Source organism: Octodon degus, unplaced genomic scaffold, assembly GCF_000260255.1.
Source record: "Octodon degus isolate 3935 unplaced genomic scaffold, OctDeg1.0 scaffold00163, whole genome shotgun sequence".
NCBI classification, from domain to species: domain Eukaryota; kingdom Metazoa; phylum Chordata; class Mammalia; order Rodentia; family Octodontidae; genus Octodon; species Octodon degus.
This window is the reverse complement of record NW_004524739.1, coordinates 578,268-597,320: the sequence shown is the minus strand read 5'-3', so window position 1 is coordinate 597,320 and position 19,053 is coordinate 578,268. Positions and strand designations below refer to the sequence as shown.

Below are 19,053 nucleotides of genomic sequence, written 5' to 3'. Positions count from 1 at the left end.
AAAAAAAAAAAAAAAGGGTAAGGATGTGGTGGCACATATCTGAAGTTCCAGTGTGGGGAGGCTGAGGCAGGAGGATCACTGTGAGCTTGAGATCAGCCTGGGTTACGAAGTGAGCTCAAGGCCAGCCTGAGCTCTATAGGGAGACCCTTTCTCAAAAAGAGCAAAAGAGCAAGAAAGAGAGGAGGGGGAGGGGAGAGAAGGAGGAGTGAGGAAAAGAGAGGGAGAAAGGGAAAGGGAGGGAGGGAGGGATGGACAGGCACACAGAGAGACAAAGAATATGTGGAGAAAGCCCATCAAAACATCTAGTCACAGAGCCGAGGAGATAGCTCAGTAGAATAAGTGCTTGCCTGGCAAGCATAAGGTCCTCAGTTCAATCCCCAGTACAAAAAAAAAAAAAAAAAAAAAAAAAAAAAAAATTACTTTGGGGCCAGGGAGATGGCTAGTAGAATAAGCACTTGCCTGGCAAGTGCAAGGGCCTGAGTTCAATCCCTGGTTCCACCAAAAACAAACAAAAACAGACATCTAGTCACATGTGCAGATGCACACCGCAACACAACTCTAAAATAGATCACTTCGGGGCCAGGGAGATGGCTCAGTGGAATAAGCGTTTCCCTGGCAAGTGCAAGGGCCTGAGTTCAATCCCTGGCTCTGCAAAAATAAATAAATAAATAAATAATATTTTAAAAAGGTTGAAAGCAAGGCATCTTCTCTCACACCAGGAAGGCTATAGGCCCAAATGAATATAGCTACTTACTTGAGGGCTATAAAAGATTTAAGAACTCTCCAGTTTCAACTCTAGGAAATCTTTGCAACCCAAAAATAAATGTCAGCCAAAGAAATTCTTTTTTCTAAAAATATAGACATCAGATTTCTGATTCTAGCTCCTCATCAAAGGCTTATAATCGAGAGAATGCACAACTTACTTAGCAAACCAAAATATATTCAGTTCCAACAATCATATTAACCTACTCGTGTCAAAGTTAAATATCTACTCTCATCAAAAGGAGGGGAAAGAAAAAAAAGGAGAGAGCAGGGATCTAACTCATACCTCTGACGCTTAAACCCACAGTGGAAAATTTGTAATTTATAGCTACAAATGAAATGCCACCATGCAATCTATCAAAACAAAGACCTTAAATCTTCACTAATTAATTTTATTGGAAAGTCGCTATTTTAGAATAGCAAAATTCCTACTACATGTAAGATAGAAAGCCAGTATCAGCATTCTGCAGGCACTAGGCAGAGGATGGGGAACACCAAACAGTAGCTGCAAAGAGCCAAAGATTTCACTCTGGGAAAGACAAGAGAGGAAATCCTTTCAATGGGAAACCACAGGAGTAGATTACTGTGATTACACTTCAAAAGCAAAGGCTCTGCCACAGAGATATAATTGAAAGGAAAATGCTGCCCCTAGATCAGTGAAGTCAGACCCCCTGCTATATCTTCTCCTGCATTCATAAAAAAATAAAAATAAAGAGGAAAAGAAAATTCCTCATCTCCATCTACCATTTATCTCCTTCCAGATCACTGGCCAGGTTATAAAATGTCTAACAAATGAAATGCATCAAAAGATGCAGTTTAAGGGCATCAAAGCAAGGATGCTTAGCAGGAGTGTCCTGAATGTATTCAGAACAAAATAGCTTGCAGACTAACCACTTGCACAGAGTTCCCTTGCTCCAAGCAAACAGAATTATAAGCCTTTCTAACCAGTTAGCTACTGGAATCCCTTATAATTTATTGTGCCAAGGAAAGTCACAATGATCTGTGGAGGCTGCTAAGATATAACAGTCAAAAGTTTAAGTGGATCCCCTCTAAGTGTCATCTAACCAAAAGTGACTAGTTTCAGGACACTCATACATTATGTACAGCTGCAAATCCTCCACTTGACCATGAATGACTTCAAGAAGCAACAAACAAACAACCAGCCAAGCATGCCAACTTCCAAGCTCAGTGTATATTACCTTTCACCAAAGTATACTGTGTAGTAGTGGCACCAGAAAAGACAAACAGTCCAGTAACAGTCCAAGAGAGGAAAGCCCCAGCCCTATTCCAAAGACATGGAAAGGAAGTGGTCAACCAGGCAGCAACCTTAGGGGGGCAGATTTTGTATCTAACAATGCCAAGAACTATGAGGATCAAGAGGGATGAGGCAGGGGCTGCCAAAAAAGGTGTCCTTCAGGACGGTGAAGTCTTAACCACAACTTACATACTTGTTCTATTATCCTAAATGCCGACTAGTTGGGGCCAGCATAAACCTAGAGGCATAACCTTGAATTTTGGACATTTAAAAATTATTTCTTACTCCTTGTGCTTTCAGTTTGTCCCTGGCCAGATTTGTTGTATGACTTTTAATAACAAATTAAAAAAAAAAAAAAAAAAAAGGCATCCCTGGCTCTTTAACCAAAAGAACCCCCTAATTGATTCCCACAGTAATTAACCTGCATTTTACCTCAGAGAGCGGTAGTTAAGGAAGTCGGCACTGCTATTTATAACTCATCTCAAATTGAGGGCAGACTGCCTAAAATCTAACACATCCCAGCTGTACTCCTGTTTGAACTGGGGCCAAGGGAATTTTTTAAAGCAATCTTGGCACCGAATGAATGACACCAACAGTATGAGAGCGCAAGTGGTTGTGTTGTGGTGACGTAGTATTGGAGGTGGAATGGGAGAGGGGGGCCAGTGTACTGCGATCCCTCTTGTGCATGCTTGCTGCTTGCTGAGTCCCAGTACAGTAAGCTGGGAACTGCCCACTGAGAGCCAAACACAGGAAAAGCCTTTTCCTGTGGAACGCCTTGAAGTGAGAAACACATGGCTAATCTGCATAAACTCGAAGCCACACCGCCCCTGCCAGGAAGGTTAGTGCTTGTAATCTCTGGCCATGAAGCTGGCTGCCTGGGAGGACTTGGACTGGCGCCTGATAACCCAGAAAGAGCTGAGAGAACAGATGGGTAAGGACCCCAGCAGAAAACAGCCCCAGGTCACATGACTAGCCACATGGCCCTGCCAGCACAAACTATTGTCTGGCTCTGGATCTCCTATACAAAGGCACCCGGCCTCTGCTTCCTGTGATTTTGAGACTGGCAGCAGCTGTTGATTCAGTTCCCTTAGGGGACCCTCCCCTGTTAAGGGGCATTCCAGAGAGGGACAAATAAAAAAATTAGGCCTCTCCCAACCAACAAGCTTTCACTTTCCTGCCGGTCCAAGGGCTCATTTAGATCTTATGATAGGGCTGTCTACAAAAAAAAAAAAAAAAAAACATTCTTCGTACCCAGGCACACACAAGTTACCAACACAAATCATTTCTACTTTCTCTCCTCTCCCAGCCACAAACATTGATATCTAATGCCCTCTTATCCTTTTACTTCTGTTCCTCCAGCAAGCTATGGCTTTAAAGACTACTCAAAAGACTTCTCAACAGAAAAGGAACACTCCAGAAACTGGCCTATTTTAGTACTATCCCCACTCTCTATTCTGTCTCCTAAAATAAGGAGTCTTACCTTTTTTGGGGGTTGGGGGGGAAAGGGAATCAAGCCCATGATCTTGAGCTTGAACCAGGGCAGCAGGCTCTGTGCTGCTGAGTTATATCCCCAGCCCTCTACTTTAAAAAACAGTAACAACAACAATGGTTAAACATGAGTTTATTTGACCTGAGACAATAAGAGATCCCCAATCTCTTTTTCTTTTTTTGTCTTTTTAAGACAGAATGTAGCTATCCCAGTTCAGGCTGGCCTTGAGCTCACTTTGTAACCCAGACTGGTCTCAAAACTCACAACATTGGGGCTGGGGAGATAGCTTAGTGGAATTAGCGCTTCCCTGGCAAGCGCAAGGGCCTGAGTTCAATCCCCGGTTCCGGGAAAAAAAACTCACAACATCCTCCTGTCTCAGCCTCCCCAGGATTCTAGGTATGCACCACCATGCCCAGTTTCTAGAGAGCCCCAACTTCCTTCATAACTGGTCTCATAGGGCTGGGAAGATAGCTCAGTGAAATAAGTGTTTGCCTGGAAAGCAAAGTCTGGAGTTGGATCCCTGGTACCACAAAAAAGGGGGTCCCTTTTAACTGGTCTCATCAGAGACATCATTAAAGATTTTTTTTCCCCCAGTACGAGGGATGAAATCTAGGGACTTGCACATGCTTGGGAAGCACCCTACCAATAAGCTAGATAGATCCCAGTCCTTTATATTTTTTATTTTGAGGCATGATCTCACTAAATTGCCTAGGCTGGCCTCCAACATGTGATCCTCCTGCCTCCACCTTCTGACTAGCTGGGATTGCAGGTATGTACCACTGGGCCTACCTAAAGACTTCACGAAGCTAAGTTATGACAGGAAAATAAAAATTTAATCAGATATACCAACAACTGACCAAGCAAAACAAACTGACTCAGCCTATGACTCTCATCAGTTATAACCTAGGAACCACATCCCAATTTTCTATTTCACAAGAGACAGAAGGCAATTCTTTAATTCTAGTTCTACTTCATTTAAATTCTGAATGAGTCACCCTTTGGTGAGAAAAATCACTAACAACTGGCGTGGGACTACCATCCTAAAATGACTCTAAAAAACACTCCTTTGAGCATAGCGGCCAGGGTTCAATCCCCAGCAAGCCGTGTTGGCCCTGACACCAGGGCATGCTGAGACAGTCATTAAGACTGGGTGTGATGGCGTATGCCTGCAATCCCAGCTCTTGGGAGGCTATGAACAGCATAACAAGTCCAATCTACGCAGTGAGACCCTGTAGACCCTAAATGTCTAATACATTTAATGTAATGTCCTCAATACATGAAAAAAGAAAAATCTCTTTTGGGGCCAATGAGATAGTTCAGTGGATTGGGGTTTGATCCCGGGTGCCACAGGCTGCACTGGCTCCTAAACCAGCTACCAAAACCGGGTGTGGTGGCGCACATCTATAATCCTAGCACTGGGGGGGCTGAAAACAGGAGGATCACTACAGTCTGGGCTGTATAGTGAGACCCTGTCTTCTGGCTGGGTGTGGTGGTGCTGTGCATGTAGTCCCAGCACTCAGGAGGCTGAGGTAGGAGTATCATTGTGAGTTCAACACCAGCCTGGGCTATAAACTGAGCACAAGGCCAGCCTGAATTGCATAGTGAGACCCTATCTCAAAAAGACACACACACCTCTTTCATACTTAAGTAAGTTTCCAAATTGAGTAACAGCCCATTCTAAAGTATCACCTCCACCTCAGGAAATTCCAAAAAGGTCCTACAACCTGACCCCAGCCTCAGACCTCCCAACACTATAACAAAAGTGCTACAGAAAGGCCTCATTCACTTTCTGGCTTAAGAGATAAACTTTCCTGTTTTATCCTTCTAGACCAGAAGATCAGGAAACTCCTGAAGGTAAATGGAAAAAAAAAAAAAAAAAAGACTACACACCAAAGTACCACTGAAATCATCTAGTAAAACTCAAACAGATGAGCCAACTGTAATAACCTCCTCACAGCTGTCCACCACAAAGCAGCATGCCAGAAAAACCACAACCAGGTGGCTGGTACTTATTTATTCTTGTTCAGCACCAGAAACAGCCCTTCAAATAAGGCAGCTAGATCATCAACTAATGAATTTCTCAACAAATAAAATCTTTCTGATCATCCACAACATTAGCCACTTTTACAGAGGAAAAGCTTTTCCTAAAGTGAAGATCACTTCTTTTCTAAAACCAAATTTGACTAATCATTTTCTCCCTATTTCCAATGAGTTATAAAAACCTCTAAGGAAACAACTTTTGGAGAGAAAAAGTCTTCTTGAGGTATTGCCTAAAACCAAGAGGTAGGGCCAGCCAAATAGGTCAGCAGATTAAAGCACTTGCAAGCAGGCGCAGGGGCCGGGGGTTCAATTCTGTGCTGGTGCCAGCCTCACCCCTGGGGCTCACTGAGAAGGCAAATGACACTGGGCGTGGTGGCACCCGCCTATAATCCTAGCTCTTGGGAGGTTGTAAACAGGCAAATCACTAGAGTTCAATCTAGTAGTGAGACCCTGAACACCCTATAGACCCTTCCTTAGAATACAAAAAAAAAAAAAAAAAAAAAAAAAAAAAAAGAGTAAGACTGCCAGGTACAGTGGTACATATCTATAATCACAGCACTTGGGCTGAGGCAGAAGGTTCACAGTGGGTTTGAGGTCAGCCTGAATTGTATGGGAAAAATCCTATCTCAAAAAGATAAACAGGGGGCCTGGCCCTAGCTCAGGCCTTTAAGTGGAAAGCTGTCAGCCTCAGGTTGCTGGAGTTCGAACCTCACAACTCTCCCGCTGGCCAAAAGTGCCCTGGAGGCATTCGAGGAGCAACAACAACAACAAAAATCCTTATTCAAAAAGACAAACAAAACCAGAACAAAACAAAACAACATATATGAGAGTACAAATCTGGAAAGAATACTAATCTGAGGGGTCAGGGAGATGGGTCAGCGGAATAAGCACTTCCCTGGCAAGCATAAGGGCCTGAGTTCAATCCCTGGTTCTGAAAAAAACAAAAACAAAAACAAAAAACACTAATCTAAGAGGTAGAATGATAGAATTCCAATACTAATTCTCTGACCAATGTCCCCGAAACACAATCTAAGCAGTGAACCTTGCTGTAACTCAATCTCCTTTATTACCATATTCCAATCAACACTCTAGATTATGCATGAATCAGCAGTTTCAAGATGGGGTCAAGAAGCTGTACTTCTAATCTCAGAAGACACCTGTGTCCAGTCTAGGACTTTGGGCTACAAAGGCTCTCTCTAAACCTCCTTCTAGGGCCAGGGAGATAACTCAGTAGAGTAAGAGCTTGCCTGGCAAGCACAGGATCGTGAGTTCTATCCCCGGTGCTGCAAATAATAATAGTAATAATAATAATAATAATAATAAACCTCCTCTGTCTGAACTCAGCATGTTCCGTTTCCTTAGCCAAGTCCTGGTCTGAAGAGGGCAGCAGCTGGGCAACAGAGAAGCATCAGGAGTAAGCCTCAGATTCCCAGATCTCCAAGTGAGCAGCATTTCCAGTCAAAGCCAAGCTTTTCTAAACTCTTTTTTTTTTCTTTTCAAAGTTTTATTGATAAACATATAGCAATGAGACAGTTTCAAATCAAATCAAAAGTACAGTTTCAACAAATAATACACTGCATATATTCTTCTTAGTGGTTAATTGCTATAAGGAATTTTTTTTTTTTTTTTTTTTTGCTCCTTGAATGCCTTCAGGGCACTTTTGCATGGCTGGAGTGTTGTGGGGATCGAACTACAGCAAACTGAGGCTGCCAGCATTGTGGAAGCAGCCACTTAAAGAACTGAGCTAGGGCTGGGCCCCCTTTTCTAAACTCTTGTAGCAAGTTCCTGATGTGTTCACCTGACCATGAATCACTAACACAGTATGTGCTTTATTTATTCTTTATTTACTGTATATATCCTTGACTAGAATATAAATATACATTACAGGAAGACAGAAATATATGAACAAAGGAAACTTCTCCACTTTAAAAAAAGTAGAAGGGGCTGGGGATACAGCTCAGCAGCACACTGTCTGCCTGGCAAGCATAAGGTCTTGAGTTCAATTCCCTATTCCTTTCCCACCCCCACCCCCCAAAAAAAGTAGAAGGAGGAAGCCAGCAATATAGCTCAGTGGCACAGTGCCTGCCTGGTAGGTGTGAGATCCTGAGTTCAATTCTAGTACCCCCCCCCCAAAAAAAAAGAAGTACAAGAGGGGAAAAAGTTGGGTGTGGTGATGAATTGACCAATGCCTGTAATACAGCAGCTAAGAAGCTGAAGCAAAAAGACTGAGCATTAGGGGCAACCCGGGCTACATAGTGAAACTCTGTTTCAAAAAAAAAAAGTGAGCCTTCTCATAGAGAATAAAACTTTACAGGCCTTATAATTCTTATCCTTATTCACACTAAAAGGAAATACTCTGCGGATGCACATAATCAGTCCCAGAGGGTGGTTTAAACGCTCTCCCAAGCAGTGCCTTCCACTTTTTAAGTTTTCTCATCAAGAAAATACAGTAATAATACATTAAGTTTCCCTATGTGAAACCAGACAGTATCAAACCTATGTTTTTTTTTCCTATTCATACACCAGATACATTAATTTATTATGGTACATACATTGAAAGATGAATAATAAAAAAATAACAAAATTACAATATATTGTAATAAAAGTTAGGTGAATGTGATCTCTCTCAAAATAGTTTTATGGGCTGAGGGAGATAGCTCAGCAACATAAGCACCTGTTTGGCAAGTGCAAAACCCCAAGTTCAATCCCAGGTACTGCAAAAAATAGGTAAGACGAAATAGCTTTCTACTTATTTAGAACTTTGAGACAGTTGCCTGAAGTTAAACAAAACTGGGGAAAGTGAAATCACAGATGGGGGATGTACTATAATAGCACCCCTTTGTGCTGAATGGAATGAGTTAACAAGAAAAACTACCTTTCCTTAATATAGCTGGACATGCACTAGGCTCAGAGAATTTGGATTCACTGAACCCTACACCTAATGCCCCTGCCCCCCAACTGGGGATTGAACTCAGGCTCTTGTGCTTGCTAGGCAAGTAAAATATTTTCTTCTCCCAGATCAGCATAGTTCAATCTTTCCTATCAATTGTCACTTCAGTGTGGCCATCCCTGGTAAACTTATCCAGAGTTTTTCCTGAGGTTTTTCTTTTTTTTTTTTTTTTTTTGGGGGGGGGGTTAACTGAGGATCAATTTAGGACCTCGTGCTTGCCAGGCAGGCACTTATGTGGCTGAGCTATCTCCCAAGCTCTGTCATCTGTTTTTTTTTTTTTTTTTTTGGCGGAACTGGGGATTGAACTCAGACCCTTGTGCTTGCTAGGGAAGCGCTTATTCCACTGAGCCGTCTCCCCAGCCCCTGTCATCTGTTTTTGAAACAGGGTTTCAATATGTAGTCCAGTGGCCTCGAACTCATAGCAATCCTCCTGCCTCAGTCTCCCAAGTGCTATAATACAGGCAGGCACCACCATGCCTGGCTCATCTAGAATTTTAATCCTGTGCACTTTTATTTTTGGTGTCTGAGTAACTTTTCCCCTAAATACATCGTTTTCTTGATTACGTTGTTTAACATCTATGTCCTAGATTAGAATATAAACTCCAGGAATATGCTCATGTTTAATTCACTGCTATTCTGCTGTGCCCTACAGCACCAGTAGCTATCACCACTCCACACATCCCAAATTCTAGCAGTAAAGTTTAGAAACTAGAACAATTAATATCTGCTCTTGGGGCTGGTGAGATGGCTCAGTGGTCTAAAGCACCTACTTGGAACAAGCTTAGCAAAGCACAGGGACCGCGGTTCAATCCCCCAGCGCCTCATGCCAGCCAGCCCCGCCCCCTGGTGGGCTGAGCGGGCCACACACACACACACACACACAGAGAGAGAGAAATAAATAAATTTTTAAAAAAATATCTGCTCTCATGTACAAGACCAAAAGCCCAAAGTAGTCAACTACAGGGGAGCTGACAATCACATAAATGAAGATTATTCCCCACCCAGTAACATTGTATGCAAGCGCTACACCACTGAGCTACATCTCTAGCACTTGAACTATCATTATCATGCCAGCCAAGCTAAGTTTGTATGTTTCTCACTCGGTGAGACAGGGTCTTGCTATGTAGTAGTTTAGGCTGGGCTTGAACTCTATGTAGGCCAAGATGCCCTGAACTGGCAGTGATCCTGTCTTAAAGCCTCCCAAGTATGGATATTACAGATATGTGCTACCTCACCTGGCTTTTGCTTGTTTTTTGAGACAATGTCTCACCCTGTAGCTCATGCTGGTCCCAAACTTGTCAACCTTCTGCCTAAACTCCCTTGTGCTAGGGTTACAGATGTGTACCACCACCCTTGGCAGGTTACATTGTTTAAAAAAAGAAAATAAAATGCAAAATATAGCACAACTTTGTGTCAGTCCCTTCATCCCATGGCAATAGAACCACCTGAAAAAAACCAAATTAAGTCTGTTTGATGCTAGCTATGGTAGCTCATGTCTAATTTCAACATTCAGAGACTCAAGTGTAAGATTCACAATGAGCATGAGATTAGCCTGGACTGCACAATGAGTTCAAAGCCAGTCTGAATTACAGAGCAATACCCTGTTTAAAAAAACAAACAAAAATAAAATGAATTTGTTTGCTGGGCACACACCTATAAACCCAGCTACTCAAGAGACTGGGACACAAGGATAGCAAGTTTGAGGCCAGCCTAGGCAACTTGGTGACACTATTTCAAAAGCAGGATTAAAGGGGCTGGGGAAATGGCTCAGTGTGAATAAGCACTTCCCTGGCAAGCACAAGGGTCTGAGTTCAATCCCCAGTTCCGCACCAAAAAAAAAAAAAAAGCAGAATTAAAAGGGGCTGGAAATATAGCTCATTATTAAAGTCCTCATCTGGGTACAATCCTTAATACCATGAAGAAAAAAAGAAACATCTTTAAAGATTTGAGACAGTTCAAATGACGAGTACATTGTATAAAATGCCAAGTACATGACTGACATTACTTCCCTCTCTGCCTTAAAAGAAAAAACAGAATAGGGTTGAGAACAGTTACAAAACACTGCTTAAAACAATACAAGGGGCCAGGGAGATGGCTCAGTGGAATAAGTGCTTCCCTGGCAAGCGCATGGCCTGAGTTCAATCCCCGGTTCCGAAGGGGGGAAAAAAAAAAAAATACAAAACACAAGTCAGACACCAAAAATTCTGGGTCAGCCCAAGTCTCAAGCACTTTCTGCTTTCAGTCTGTTCTCCTAGAGGATTTGTTCAGTAACTCATTCCAAGAATTCCGACAGTACAGCCAATGGTTTTCACCCAGGGCAATTCCAGCCACCAAACAATGTTTGGAAATCAATGTACGAAAAAGCCTTTTTTGGGTGTCATAGTAGTTGTACTGCTACTTCCATTTTTACCTGGGGAGCTGGGGGCCTGCCCTTTAGCTCAGTTCTTTAAGTGGCTGCTTCAACAAAGCAGTCAGGTTCAGGTTGCCATAGTTCAATCCCCACAACTCAAGCCAGCTAAACCTGACCTGAAGGCATTCAGAGCCAGCCCCCCGCCCCAAAAAAAATCCTCCTTTTACCTGGGGAGCAGGATGCCAAACATCCTGCAACGTAGCCTCGCTAAGAACAATGAGCTCTCACTCTTTACACCTCAGATAGATAATTTCCTGTAACACTTAACTCAGAAGAGGCTAGGAGTGAGAACTGATCAGAACCCAATAATATAAAAGCCACCTCAGCTAAGGTGAGCTGATAAAGATTTTTGTTTTAAACAACAACTGTTTAAAAAAAAAAAAAAGGCCAAGGAGACGGCTCAGTGGAATAAGCGCTTCCCTGGCAAGCACAAGGGCCTGAGTTCAATCCCCGGTTCCACAAAAAAAAAAAAAAAAAACCAACAGCTGTAAAATAATGTATTGAAGGAGATACTTTTCCTTTAATATTTAGTATCATTTTAACTGAACAATTATTTGTTATAAATTATTTACATACTTCCTTACAACTAGAAGGTACTCTACAGAAGCAGGTATTATAAAACCTATGTTCAAAAAACTAAAAAATAATAAAACCTATGTTCACAAAGGATAGCAAGTTTGAGGCCAGCCTAGACAACCTAGTGAGACTATTTCAAAAAATTAAAAGGGGCTGGAGATGTAGCTATTAAAGTGTTTGTCTGGGTAAAAACGTTAAAAACTTCTTAGTAAAAAACTTTTTGATATCACTGCAGAAATTCTATAACTACTTGTTGCACTGATGTAAGCATCTAGTATATGGTAGGTATTAAAAAACTATTCAAAAAAGATTTTGCCATAAGACTTCTTACATCAGCAACTCCTCAGTTATTTTATGCTTTAAATTAGGCAATTTCAGCACACTAGACAATAAGCATTTAAAAAGTGTTTATCCAAGGTTGGGTGTAGTGCCACACACGAGAGGCTGAAAACTGGAGGATCACTATGCATCCAAGCTGCGTAGTGAGACCCTATATCAAATAGGCAAATGGTGGAGGGGGAGTGTTTATCCAGGTACAGGGAGATAGCTCAGTGGCATAAGCGCCTGCCTGGCTAGCACTGGGTAATGAGTTCAATCCCTGGTGCCAAAAAAGATTTTTCCAGATAATTTTTGAGAAATACGGAGAATGAGCAAAGTCTGGGAAATCTTGATGATCTTTCTGAAAAATAAAAACAGGTTGGAACACTGTATCTTAACACATGCTCAAGATTAAAACTCCAGCTAGGATATGACTATAATCCCAGCACCTGTAACCCCAAGCACCCAAGAAGCTGAAGCAGAAAGATTCCAGTGAGCTCCAGGTCAACCTAGGCTACATAGTAAATTCAAGACCAGCCTAGATAATATAGTTAAGACTCTACCTAAACAAAACAAAACCGGGTCTGGTGAGATGGCTCAGTGGTCTAAAGTACCTACTTAGAACAAGCTTAGCAAAGCACAGGGACTGTGGTTCAAACCCCCAGCACCACATGCCAGCCAGCCCCACCCCCTGGTGGGCTGAGCTGGCCACACACACACTCTCTTAAATAAATAAATAATTAAAAAAAAAAAAAAAACAAAAAAAAAAACACACCTTATTAGCCATGAGGGAATAAAGGTTGACATCAACAAGAGACACTTCTCACAAACCATCCCTCAGTGCTTCTTTAGGAAAAAGAGCTTGCTATCTATGGACCATAAACCTCACCAAGTGTGGCAGTTCTGGTGTCTTCTGCCCTATTTAGTTATCATTATTTATCATTAAGTAACATGGCACAATTAAGGAATATATGGAGAGGCAAAGGCCAACTAACACAATTCTACCTTCTGCTAATGTTCCTCTGTATTTAAAAAAGGTACCTGTGACATATCACTGAGATGTAGGAACTTGATTTACATACAGTTTCTTTCTTTCTTTCTTTCCTTCCTTTTTTTTTTTTTTTTGCAGTACCAGGGATTGAACTCAGAGGACCTTGAGCTTGCCAGGCAAGTGCTTATTCTACTGAGCTATCTCCCTGGCCCCTACATGCAGTTTCTTTTGTTATCATGCTTCTATATCAATCCAATCAAATACTGTATTCTAATAAAAAATAAAGTAGCAGCAGCACTGCTGCTTTATTTAATCAATCCTTAGAGCTGCCTTGAACCACTTCCCCCAAATGTCAGTCTTTCACTAGGACCAACTAAGTCACTCTGAACTGTAACAGGCACAAGTACACAAGTAATGGCCCAGCCTTAATAAGTCAATCTTTCTTTTTTTTTTTTTTTAATTTTATTTATTTGTGTGTGTGTGTGTGTGTGTGTGTGTGTGTGTGTGTGGCCAGCTCAGCCCATCAGGGGGCGGGGCTGGCTGGCATGTGGTGCTGGGGGATTGAACCGCGGTCCCTGTGCTTTACTAAGCTTGTTCTAAGTAGGTGCTTTAGACCACTGAGCCATCTCACCAGCCCCATTCTTTCTAAGATTATAGGTAGCTCCAAATCCCCAGAATTTGAGGTTAGCCCTTTGGTGAATAGAATTTCAAGAGTCCTGAAAATTCTCTAACTTTTTTCAAAGCTCAAAAAGTATGGTGGTACAAATTTCCTCTACACTACTGTCCAGACAGGTGTATACAGGAGACTCCAGCTTCATGGTTTACACCAGAAATAGATGGGACCAGAACAAAATTATCAGCTGTTGTCCCAGAAGTTTATTGTCTCTCTTCTTTATTTATATTCTGTCAAGTATAATTATATTGGGATGGATAGTTGATATATTAACCTACAGAAATCTAGCCAACACCTAACCTTCACGCTCTTTCCCTCCCCTTCTCTGGTCTACTTTGGCTCACACTTTTTTTTTTTTTTTTAATTTATGTATTTGGTACAGGGTCTCACTACGCAGCTTGGACTTGTAGTGATCCTCCTCTTTCAGCCTCCCCAAGGGGCTGGCCTCATAGCTCAGCGGACTAAAGTGCCTGCTTAGGCAGAGAGCAGCAGCCAGGGTTCTACCCCTGGCATGATGCACAGGCCCTGCCCGTGGGGCGGGCTGAGATGGCTACTGAGACTGGGTGTGGTGGCATGAGCCTATAATCCCAGAACTTGGGAGGCTGAAAACAGAAGAATCACTAAGACTTGGATCCATGTAGTGAGACCCTGTAGACCCTGTCCTAAATACAGGGGGGGAAAAAAAGAAGGAAAATAAAATACATTTCCTGTTTCAGCCTCCCCAGTGCTGGAATTGCAGGTGTGCACCACTACACCCAGTTTCCCTGGCTGGCTCAGTGTGCCTCGAAGTGGGGACAGCGCAGCATGTGATACCAGGGCTCAAACCCTAGTCCCTGCACTTGCCTAAGCAGGCATTTATTCTGCTAAGCTATTTTGCCAGCCTCTATACACATACTTTTTTTGGGTGAAGTACCGGAGATTGAACCCACAGCCATTGCACTGAGCTGTTTCCAGTCAACTACCCATCCCACTTTTTTTTTTTTTTTTTGAGATAGAATCTTGCTAAAAATTAACTAGTCTAAGCTGGGTTCAAATTTGTTATCTTTTTACCTCAGTCTCCCAGAATGCTGTGATTACAAGTCAGGTTTCCCACACTCTTAAAATTATCTTATTCAAGTCACAAAGAACTTCCCTGTAGAGTATGTATCTGGGTGGGTGAATCAAACTTATCTCAATCTAATATTATTTTAACCCAAAATAACATAATGAAACCACTATTGGTCACTTGAGGTTTTATGCTCAGGTTTAAAAGAAACTAATTCAAAGCTGTACTGGGAAAGCAGAGGTTTCAAATGACAAGCTGGAAAGAAAGACAATGTTATAAATCTGGCCTGGGCCAAGAGAACCCCAAAAACACATTAAAGAGGACTAAGAATCTGTTCCCAGACTAAAGATAATGAAGTGAGAAACAAGAAGAGATACAAATCATTTAGGAACTTCTGTTTATTATTAATTAGGCATAGCTACTTCCTGTTTCTCTACCTAACCAGCCTTTCCAACAGAGTTAGTTAGGAATCTTAGAGGTAAGACACCAAGTGAGATGATGAAAAAGGAAAGAAAAAAAAGGGCACAAGGGTGATGAGTTTAAAATACACTCATAGGGGCTGGTGAGATAGCTCAGTGGTCTAAAGCACCTACTTAGAACAAGCTCAGCAAATCAGAGGGACCACGATTCAATCCCCCAGCACCACATGCCAGCCAGCCCCACCCCCTGGTGGGCTGAGCTGGCCACACAAACACACACACACACACACACAAATAAAATTTTAAAAATATGTAACAAAATAAAATACACTCATAATACAACACATACGACCCCCCCATTGAAGTATTCATCTATATAGGCTGTACATGGTTAACACATGTATGTCATCCCATCATTCAGAAAGCTGGGGCAAAAGGAACACCATGAGAATGTGTTACATAGTAAACATGAGGGCACCTGAACTACATGGTGAGATCCCATCTTAAAAACTAAAAGTATTTATCTATACATACAAATATCAATTCACAGATCAAACTGCCACTACAATGCCTCCTAGAAATCACTACACCTTCATTGCAGCCAGGTCCCAGTGATCACAGCTATGTTCCTCATGCAGGAAGGCAAAACAAAACAAAAGGGCCTACAGAATATTTGGCTTTAATGAGAGTATCATAGAAACTACATTAGGTTTTCAGAAAACCAAGTAAACAAGAATACTTGTTCTCCATTTGCTTTGTTCATATGTTACACCTGACAATTTTCCTAACTTCCATTTCTGTGCCAAACACAGGCCTTATAAGGCATACAACTGAAGACAGGTCTTACCTCTAATATTGACTCCTCAGGGAGCCCTTTTCCACTTCAGAGATGAGGTGACTCATTAGGATTTTACTTAGAGGGTAAAATTGGTACAACTTTACAAGGCAAATGAGGGGGAACTGCAGAGACAGAGGGCATAAGGATCACCTTCTTCTCAAGTCAGGTGGCCAACACAAGAAGAGAGCATGTGGCATTTAGTTAGTGCTCCACCACCAGCTTTTAAGTGGCACTTTCAGAAATCAGTTCCTCAGGCAAAGTTTACTGAACTGGCCACACTCAGGATACCATCAGTCACCATCCTAAAGTAAGCTGACCACCTTCATCAAACTCCCAAAACTATAGATCCAAATTACCCTTGATCTGTTAATGTTTAACATATGACCCTCATCCATCTCACCAAATTTCCCAGAGAAAGAAAAAAATAAAAAGAAAGGAGGGCTGTGGAGATGGCTCAGTAGAATAAGTACTTCCCTGGCAAGCACAAAGGCCTGAGTTCAATCCCCGGTTCTGGAAAAAAAAAAAAAAAAAAAAAGAAAAATGGAGAACAGAGAGACTCAAAGTCCCATAAATAATCAGATGTTCACTAGACAGAGAGATTCAGACAGCCTACAGCCCACTTGAGTGTAAATACACAAGTCCAGTAGTTTTCAAACTTGACTATGCATCAGAACATCTTGAAGGAGAATTCTCAGTTCAGTATGGGCTGAGAATTTCCATTTCTGAACAAGGCCAAGGTAATGAGAGAACTACTACACCAAACATCTTTCAACCTCTCACATGCTAGGATGGCGTTCTACCATTGTACTGAACCTTTAGTCCCTGAAGAGGGAAGGGAAGGGGAGGGGAGACTCAAAATGCAGACATACCTGGCAACAATTTACTGCAGCCCATAATGTATTTTTCTTGATTATACAGTTGTGAACATAGATTGAGAAATTAAGCAACTTGTCTAAAGTCACACAGTCTAAGGGAAATTTAAACCAGGCTGTAGAGTTGGCTCTCTTATGAAACTTTATGTGTCTGTCCACTTTTCCCAAGTGGCAAATTAAGACAACAATATCTTCTTTCTTCATTAAGTGCTCTAAGTTTTCCAGAAAGTAAAATTACTCTGCAAATATTTCAAGAATACAGATCACTCAAACCAAAGTGACTATATCTTAAAGAGTCTGAATCCTACCACTACCCTTAAAGATCTCTCTTGAGGTGAGATGCTGCTGGTTCTTACCACCAGAATCACAAGGCAATTATTAACCAAGTAGCATGACCACTCATCAGAAGCTTACAATAATAAAACTCTAAATGAAAAGAATAGGCAGGAGTGACATCTAGATGTGAAATTGGTGCTGAAAGATTTTCAGTCTTAGACCTCATTTAAGAGATCCATACAGGGCTGGTGATATGGCTCAGTGGTCTAAAGCACCTACTTAAAACAAGCTCAGCAAAGCACAGGGACCACGGTTCAATCCCCCAGCACCACATGCCAGCCAGACCCACCCCCTGGTGGGCTGAGCTGGCCACACACACACACACACAAATAAATAAAATTTAAAAAAAAAGAGATCCATACAATTGCAAAAATAACTTCCCAATCAGTTCTGATTGTTGAATAATTTACTTCAGAGAAACAAAATTAGCATTTTAGGCTGGGGGTGTAGTACAGTGGTAGAGCATTTTTCTACCCTGAGTGAGGCTCTAGGTTTGAGTCCTAGCACCATCAGGTAGTGTCATAGCTTTGGAGGATCAGATTGACTGAAAAAAAATTTGACTCTTAGTGGGTATGGTGGTGCACACTCATAATTAACACTCCAGAGGCTGAGACAGAAAGATCCCATAAGTTCCAAGATAGCCTGGGCCACCTTGTTTTTCAAGGTCTGCCTAAACTACACAGTAAGACCCTGTCTCAAAAAGAGACTAGCCTGGGCTACAAAGTGAGCTCAAGGCCAGCCTGAACTGCATGGTGAGGCTCTTCTCAAAGAGGAGAGGGGAGGGGCAAATGCAAGCTATTTTAAAGAATTACAAAATTTCAGACTCCTGAATACTGGACCAACCAATCTATGAATTCCTCAGGACTAGAACAGAATGCTGCCTAAAGGGTAAAACAGCCAGCCATCTGTGGTTGTCAGAGAAGACATGGTAATAAACAGAAACTAATTCCCAGCCATTTCTGCCCTGGTGACCTGTTCTCTAAGGACAATAGAAAGTTGTAATGTCTACCCAGGAAAAAGGGGAAATTACTGGGCAAGAAGAGCCCTAAAGCATGCCTATTTTCTCCAAAAAGTATCCACCCAGCACAATGTAGCCTTTAATCCTCTACTACATGACCAAATTCACACTCTTCCTAAAGTATATCAGGTTGGAGTCAGCTAAGAGCAAACAGCTGGACCCAAATGCTCTCATGCACAACAAGCTGTGAGCTCAAGGAAAATAGAAGGCAAAATAAAAACATCAAAATGCGTTGTTTTAATGACCCCCCCCCACTCTCCCCCTGCTACCATAATGGTGTTACATCTTGGGGGAAGGGGAAGATTCCTTTTTTAACAGAGATGCCTATACACAAGCAAGCTGAAAGCTAACAAACTTAAGAGTAAAAAAGCATACGAAAATCTTGGCTGCTGGTGATGAGCCACAGAAAATCATGAATGTGTCAGTGCCAAGGGAAGAGGAAGTCTAATATCTAGCATTGCAGGGAACATAGAAGCAACAAAGCCATAAGGAAGCCCAGATGAGAATGAAAGAGGAAAAAAGGCACATATTACATTTCCTCTTCTTATGGGTGGCAAGACAAGCAGCACTCTGAGGCCTGCACAGCACACAGCCCAGGACAGTATCCAAAGCCCCTTAGTATTTAATATCAACACAACATACTGAAGGGTGACAAAAATCTGTCCTGGATTACTGAGTGATTTCTAATATGTACCATAACCAACACTAAGTCAACATTTTAGGGATCAAATTTCCTACTGTGCAGTATGCTGGAATGTACTCTTGGCATTATTCTTCCCATTTCAGTCTTCCCTTAGAAATGCAAAAGCCAATGGGAAATAAAACCTTGACCTGTCCCAAGACAATCTTCTAGTTACGCACAAATGACTAACAAAAACAAACTCACTCAGGGGTCAGGGAGATGGCTCAGTAGAATAAATGCTTCCCTGGCAAGCACAGGGGCCTGAGTTCAATCCCTGGTTCCGCAAAAAAAAAAAAAAGTCAGATGTCTCTTCATATTCAATAAAAAAAAAAAAACTAATTTTATCCATTTAAAAGCGAGAGCAACAATTTTACATAAC

At 41.9% G+C, this 19,053-nt stretch overlaps 1 protein-coding gene across 4 annotated transcripts in view; it reads right to left on the bottom strand.

Moving 5' to 3' along the window:
• Arid1a (AT-rich interaction domain 1A) overlaps positions 1 to 19,053 on the bottom strand; it is a 100,268-nt gene that overhangs the window by 65,787 nt on the left and 15,428 nt on the right. The gene's annotated exons all lie outside the window — the stretch shown is intronic.